The sequence below is a fragment of the Acinonyx jubatus genome, chromosome D1 (genome assembly GCF_027475565.1).
Source record: "Acinonyx jubatus isolate Ajub_Pintada_27869175 chromosome D1, VMU_Ajub_asm_v1.0, whole genome shotgun sequence".
Taxonomy (NCBI): Eukaryota; Metazoa; Chordata; class Mammalia; order Carnivora; family Felidae; genus Acinonyx; species Acinonyx jubatus.
The window spans coordinates 1,568,822-1,576,243 of NC_069390.1; the positions used below are offsets into that span (position 1 = coordinate 1,568,822).

The following is a 7,422-nucleotide window of genomic DNA, read 5'->3' on the forward strand; positions in this document are numbered from 1 at the left end:
AACCACTGCCTGCACGTGAAAGGCAGGGACAGGGAGAGGAGGGCAGGGGTGGAAGGACGCCTCGTGCCTGGGCTGTGCTCTCCCCGCCCCCCGGACATGTGGCCCCCAAAGTCCCGCCCCCCCTCCTTTACCCCAGAGCCATGCCTTCCTCCTCCGCGGCCCCTAGTGGTCATGGTTCCCCAAGGCCAGACCCTGGGCCAGCTCCTGGGAGCATCCGAGCTGCGGCCCTGCCCTGTGCACAGATCCCCGGGGCCCGGGCTGGTCCCCGTGCCCCCACGTCAGGGCTCTGTCAGTGCAGAAGGCGGTCTGTCCTTATCTCTCCCATCCCTGACTTCAGAAAGTCCCTGCCTTCCTCCTCCCCGCCCCCTGGGCTGCAGACCAGACCCACGGGCTCCAAACACTGCTGCCCACCTGTCACCCCCACCCTCAAAGCCCCTGGGAGCCTGTCTTCCCACCCTGCTCAAGGCAGATGCTCCGTCCCCCATATTCCCCCATCCCCCGGCCCTCCCCATCTCCCCGTGGGGCGCCTGCCCCTCGGGCTCTCCCGCTGAGACTCCCACCCCAGTGGATGGGTCTCTGCAGAGCGTGGGCCACCTGAGGGTCTGCACGTGCCCCCCAGCCCTTCTCAGCTGCCTCCCGGCCCCGCAGGACGGGCACCCGACGGGCCTTGGCACGAGCTGGCGTGTGCAAGCTCTGGCCAGGGGCAGGGACGAGGGGCCCCCCCGTGCCTGGCGCCCACGTTTGTTTACTGGTCCGGCCCCAGGCCCGCGCCGCCCCCCAAGGACCCGGCTGCCCGCCTGTGTCCGGCCAGGTGTTCGGTGAGGGAGCACGGGCTCCCGGAGGACAAGGAGCTCGCTGTCTGCTTTATGCTAGCACAGTGCTGACAAGGAACAGAATATCCACAGTGACCGCTTCCAGGAAATGGCTCCGGGGCGGTGGGGGCCGCCGAGGAGCAGGCCCCTTCCCAGCAGGCCGGCCTGCACGCAGGTGGACTTCCAGGAAGGGGCCCCCGCTCGTTCCCCTCACCCCTGGAAAGGGGCCAACGGCGTCACCAGGTGCAGAGAAGGGAGGGAAGGAGCAAGCGAGGGAGAGGAGGCGAGGCGGGGACGGCCCTGGCCGTGTGGAGACCGAAGCCTCGGGGGAGGCCGGACAGGCCGTGCTCCTTCCAGAACCTTCCACCCCAACCTTGCAGGTCACACCATCTCTGGGGCTTCTCAGGTACACGCACGCGCGCGCACACACACACACACACACCCCGAAAACAGGAGGGGGTAGAGAGCAGGCAGGAGGACACCGTTCCAGTGGGGGTCTCTGCGATGACCGGTGTCTGAGGAGGCCCCTGGCCTCTTTGTCGGCCAGGCCGCGCGGGGTCTCCTGCCGGGGCCGAAGCCCCCCCCCCCCCCCCCCCCCCCCCCCGCCCCTGTGCTCAGACACCACCCAGCCCTGGGGACAGGGAGAACACTTGTCTAACCCCTGGAGCCTGGGGTGAGGGCAAGGGAACAGCCTCCACGGGGCCCAACTCTGTGTGTGTGGGTTGTTTTTTTTTTGACTTCCCAGGGTGTATTGTAGTGAGACCCCAAGTGTCATGTTAGGCCTGTTCAAGGGAGTTCATTTCCTTTGTATTGTTGGATTTTTTTTCTGTCCCCATTCAGTGGTCTAACAAGTGTCCTGACTCCACCCCGCCCCCCAGCTGTCCGTAATCCCTGCCTGAAAGTGGGCTCTTGGGTCATTAAATCCAGGCCGAGACGCAAACTCACACAAAGGCACAGGACACACACAGCCGGGCTCAGATGTCCACCCTCCAGGGACGCTGGCCCCCACACGGGGCTAGGCCACACAGAGGCCGGCAGACCCCACAGAGCGCCCCAAGTAGGACAGGCCTACCTTCAGCGCCCCAAGCAGGGGCTCTCGCTCACGGCCCAGGACAGGGAGGCGTTTCGGGCTGCCTACCCCGAGAGCTCACAGCTTGACGCCGGACCGGGTGCACACAGGGCCACACGGGACACGAGAGACGTACAGACACACAGACCCCCACGCGTGGACACGGGGATGTGGTACGCAGGGACACGTGGGGACACACTCTTGTTAAGTCCCGTCTCCCCCAGGCCAGATGATTCGCTAGCCTAGACCCTCCACAGAGGGCAGCTGGGGGAGGGTCCAGGGTAACGACGCCTGGCCGCTTTGAGCTGGGTGCCCAGCGGGGGTGGGGACCGGCCAGAGCCCCGGGCCTCAGTCTTCCCGGAGACCCCCTCCCGGACCTCTGCAGCCGGCCGGCCCCCACCCCCACCGCCCCCCACCCCGAGCCGGGCTTGGGAGTGAAATTCAAGCCCCTGTTTGCTGCGAGACACTTAACTCACTTAACTCGGGGCGCGGGGGCATTTTGAAAGCGCCTCTGGGTGGTGGGGGGCGCCAGGAGCCTGTCTGACAGCCTCTGTGAGCCCCTTCTCTAAAAAGCAGGAAATCGGGTTGGGCCGAAGGTAAACACATTCCAACCTGGCCGTCCCTGTTCCCTGGAGGGGCTCTGTCAGGGCGGGGGAGGCCACCTCTGTTTTCCCAGTCCCTGGGCGAGGCTGGGGCTCATGACCTGTTTGCAGAGCCTTGGCCTGTGGCTTCTGCCCCAGCGGCCTCCGTCCGTCCAGTCCTCGGGGGACAGGCTGCCCCTCACCTTTCCCGTGCTTGCCGACCCCCGGCCCTCCCCGCGCTCAGGTCTCCTCCCGGTTGCTTGGCCCTGGGGTCGCCCCTGCCTGAACCCTGTGGGTTCAGAGGGCACAAGGGCATGGGCACACCGTGGGGCAGGCCTGGGGGGACAGAGTCAGGTCTGTGCACTAGGGGCCCCCAGGAGGGTGTGGAAAGGGGCCACCCCACCCTCCCGCATTCCGGACCAGATGCTCTCCATTTCCCAAGCGGGCCTCAGGGTGAGAGTGTGGCTGTGACTCACCGCCCCGAGTGACAGGCCGAGGCCACCGGCCCCACCGACTTGGGGGACCAGAGGATTGCCTACCATTTGCTGGGACCCACGATCCCCGTGTTCTGCAGAGCACCCCTGCCCTCTCCCATCCCCAGGGCCCCTCCGGCCAGCACCCCAGGAAGCTGGCCCCGGTTCTCGAAGCACTAGCTGAGAAACACGCTGACAATAAAGGCCAGTTTTAGACCTAACCCTTGACACCTAAGATTCCTTCATCTCACCGGCCCGGGGGCCTGAGACGGTCTGTCGCTGTCGCTGCCGCTGCCCGCGGCCCTGGGGAATGACAGGGGACACCCAAGGGGCCCCGTGTGAGGCCCTCGGTCACCCTTGCTCCCTGGCGACCACCTGCCTGGGAGTCCCAAGGGCCCAGCTCTTTGTCCCCAGTATCGGTGTGGTGGGAGGGGCGGGGGCCCCAGAGGGGGACACACACACTTGAGGACAATGGGGAACCTGCGAGGTGAGCCCGTGGGGAAGGGCCCAGGCGCCCAGGCGGGGTTCTGGGGCTTCTGGCCTCTGGTCTGCCAGCTGGAGAGGGCAGGGGGAAGGGGCCGAGGACCCCAGCCTCATTTCCCACAGCTGCGCCCCCATGCTCCCAGCATCTGCAGAGGGTTATCAGCCCTGGGGTCCCCGACCCAGTGGCTGTCTTGGGCAGGGACGCCAGCCACAAGCCCATGGGGGCTGTACTTGCAAATAGGGCACAGATCCATGGATCCCGGTGGGACACGTCCCCAGTCTCGTCCCTCACCTGTCACCTCCCCTCTGCCTCTCCCCCTTTCGGCTGCCTCAGCTCCGCCGCCCCCCTCCCTGGGGCAGCTGCCTGGCCCCAGTTCTGCCCTCCCACGTGTCAGGCCTGCTCTCCTCGGATGGTTTGGGGGAGATGGGCCCAGGGAGGCCCAGGGGTGTCGTCCCTCAGGCAGTTTGTGTGGCGGGACAGGGGCTTAGGGAGATTCTGTGCCGTCCTGTCCCTCGTGCTGAGGGCTCCCTTGCCCCCCCACCTCTCCCCTCTGGGCCCCACCCCATGTCTCCATTCCCTGTCACCCCATCCCACAGGCCCCTCCCTGTGTCCTATGCCCTTCCCTGCCCTCCCTCCTCATCCACCCCCCCCCATTCCTCCTGGGCCATAACCGCTTCCTGGCCGTGTGCCTCCCTTATGCCCCCCCTTCCGTGTGCCTCACCCCATCCCTGTGCCCCTTCCTGCCCTGTGATGACCCCCCCCCCCCGTCCCGGTGGCCCCTCCTGCCCTGTGACACCCCCCGCCCTGTGCCCCTGCTCATGTGTGACCTTCCCATTCCTTGTGCCCCCCTCTATGGCTTTTTCATGCCCCCCATCCTGTGCCCCACCCTCTCCGTGCCCACCTCCCCCAGCCGGAGCCACCCCCACCCCCACCCAGGCAAACAGCTCGGATTCCAGAGTCCCTGAGACAAATTGCTGTAACTGAGTTTATTGATGAGTCCAGGGCTTCTGGTGAAACCCTGGCGGGGAGGGGCACAGAGCGAGCTGCTCTACAACGGAATGCTTCAAGGTTTGCTCGGTGTTTGGAGCTCCCAGACTAGGAAAGGGGAGGGTGGGGCCCCACACACTCGGCCGCACCCAGGCACCCCCAGGCAGAGATGGACGGCAGGTGGGCGCTGGGCACGGTGCGGGCACTCAGCAGCTTGCTTGCACACGCGCTCGGGGACTCGAGGCCAGACCCAGAACTCCAAACCAGTGCAAACGACTTAGTGCAAATTGAATTCGGGAGGGACGGGGAAACGGAGTCACGGTGGCTTTGAGTCCCGAGCAAAGGGGAAAGGAAAGAAAGGAAATGAAAGCACAGAGGAAAGGAAGAAGAGAAGGAGGGTGAGGGGCATGGGGGCGTGGAGGCTGGTTGGTGGTCGCCTGTCCACGGCAGGGTGGCCACGGAGACGGAGGCGCCAGGCGGGGTGGCGGCCGCCGCGGGTGCTGCTCGCTTCCAACGGTCTTGCTGTCGGGCTGGTCTCGTTCCTGTAGCTTGACCTGCAGAGAGCGACAGGACGTGTGAGCGGGGACCGGGCAGGGCGGCCCCGGAAGCTTCCGGAAGGGTGCCCGCACTCACCTTCCAGAGCCGATTCCTGAGTCAAGGAGTGTAGTGGTTCCAGAATGCAGCATATTCTTGAGTCAGAGCTAGAGGGGACTTGAAGAAGTCCCAGTTCCAAGGCCCAGGCGTGAGCTGGGTAGCACCATTTCTGCGGGGCAGGACACGGTGAGTTCCCTGCTCCTTGGCCCGCGCCCGCTGCCCGCGGCTGGCCGGGGACTCCTCACCTTGTCGTTTTGAGGGTTCTAGGGGTCCAGAGAGCAGCAGTCATGTGTCGGCTCCTTCAGGAGCGCAGAGGAACGAGCCCATGGGTGTTCCGGGTCCCCGCGGCGCCAGCCTAGAATGGTCTAGGGAAGCAAGAGCGCTCAGGGGTGACGCCCTGCGGGTGGGTCTGCCTGCGGGGGCCAAGCCTCACAGCCGCGCTCACCAGGAAGGCCGGATGGCGTCACGTCTGTCCTCGCCGTCACACCGGACCATGTCATGCCTCTCTGAGCGCAGCCTCGCGCCCGGCCTTCGGAGGCTAGCAGCACATCACCCGATCTGGAGACCTGGCTGTGGGCAAGGGGAGGGGGTGCCAGCTGAGCCGCGGGCAGAGGCGGTGGGCGGGCGGGGGGACGGTGGGGTGTCGGGCACGCCAGCGGGCACTCACCCTCGTCTCCAGTCCCGAGTCCAGAGGCACCGATCCCTGCTCCGTCGCCGCCCGCAGAGGCCCACCTTGGCCACGGGCTCTGGAGGCCAGTGCCCCGGCGGACTCGCCGCCAGGCTCCCGCCCTTCACCCCTGCCTGCGCCCCGGCCCCCCACCAGAGTTCTCATTCACTCCACCCCACCCGCCTCGCCTAGTCGGGTCTCGCCAGTGCCCTTGACTCCCCTGGTGCTGTCCTGTCTGTCATGCCAGACCCAGGGGCTGAGCGGTGAAGGCATACAGTGTCACCAAGTACGCTGTGGGCCCTCTCCGCGCCAGACCCTGGGCCGCAGTGCCACGTGGGAACGGCGCGTCCGCAGGCTGGGCCCGCAGCAGCCTCCTCGCTGCAGAAATCTCTCCGGAGCCGGTACCTGCGGCCGCCGCTCCCTCCGGTGACGTCCTGTTGCGGGACACCCCGCGCACTGCCCCTTCTTTCCCGCTCCCCAGCCCTCGAAGCTCTGGCCTGGCCAGAGCCGCTCCTGTACCTGCTACTAAATGAATTTCAGTGGGTGAGATGTGGTGGCGGCTGGGGACCCCTGCTGCGTCCTGAGTCCCCACCTCATCCTGTCCGACCCGGGCCTGGTGCCCCCCCCCCCCACGTGCTGCATCCCCACAGCCACCTGTCACCTCTCCTGCGGGCAGCCCTGCCTCATCTCCTGCCTGCTCTCTCGAAATGCTCTTTCTACCTGGGAAGGGCACACGGCCCCCCCCCAGCCCGCACGGTCTCAGCTCCCCCCGAGACAATGTCACCTGTGCTGACCGCTCTCCTTCGTCCTGCTGCTCTGCCGGGAGGTCAGCCGCTCCTCCTCGCTGGCCCTTGCTCCCCGAAGCCCCCTTCTTGCAGAAGGCCAGCAGAGCAAGGCCCAGGGAGGGGAGGGGACTCACCTGGCCGACAGACCGCTGTCCTCACTTACCCACGGCTGCCAGCTATACGGCCCCACTGCCCCAGGTCCCGGGCGAATCTCTCTCCAGCTCCCCTCGTCCACCAGCCGCCACGTCCTGAAACCAAAACTGACCGGGATGAATGTCTGGCTCCCCCCTCTTTCCTCTACACCCCCAGCTTGGGCCCATCCCATGCCGATGTCACCCGTACTCCAAGACACCTGGGACCCCACGCCACACTCCCGCCAGGTGCCCTCCAGCCCTGCCCAAGCCAGCCCCCCAACCTTCTGCCGCCCCTGCCAGACCCCAGATTTCCAAGGTGATCCTTGGCCCACTCAAGCCTCCCTGTACCCCGTCCCCATCTTCCCCTGGTTGCCCCCAGTACCCCACGCTTCCCTGGTTACCCCTCGGCTCCCCCGCTTCCCCAGTTTCCCCCGAACCCCCCCATCCCACCCCACCCACCACCCCCTCCCGCACCCTGCTCGCCAGCCCTAGCCCGGGCTTTTTCTAACTGGGGTGGCCCCGCCCCGAATTCCCGCCCCTGCCTCGCCAGCCAATGGGAGCAGCGACCGTGTTCGGGGTGGGGGGGGGGGCCGCCGCAAGGCCCACCTCCCCCCAGACCGGTCCAGCACACCCGTCCCGGAATTCTCCAAAGAGGGCATTCTCCGCACCCCTCTGTTGGCATTGCCTACACAGGGACTGGCATTGTCCCCAAACGTCCCCCTCCCCTTGGGTCGGAGCACTCGGGTCCCCTCGGGGCAGACCAAGAACGCTGCTCCCGCCCAGCCACCGCTGGGCTCGCACTCTGCTCCCGACGGGGGCTCCGGCTGGGGGCTCGG

At 66.9% G+C, this 7,422-nt stretch overlaps 1 long non-coding RNA gene across 1 annotated transcript; it reads right to left on the reverse strand.

The window, feature by feature from the left end:
- Positions 1-4,390: 4,390 nt before the first annotated feature.
- LOC106971166 (uncharacterized) lies at positions 4,391-7,006 on the reverse strand. The gene is made up of 5 exons (XR_008290175.1): positions 5,668-7,006; positions 5,446-5,566; positions 5,246-5,365; positions 5,040-5,169; positions 4,391-4,960 (listed from the first exon to the last, which is right to left on the reverse strand). It is a non-coding gene; the product is annotated as an uncharacterized LOC106971166 (long non-coding RNA).
- Between the last annotated feature and the right edge of the window lie 416 nt (positions 7,007-7,422).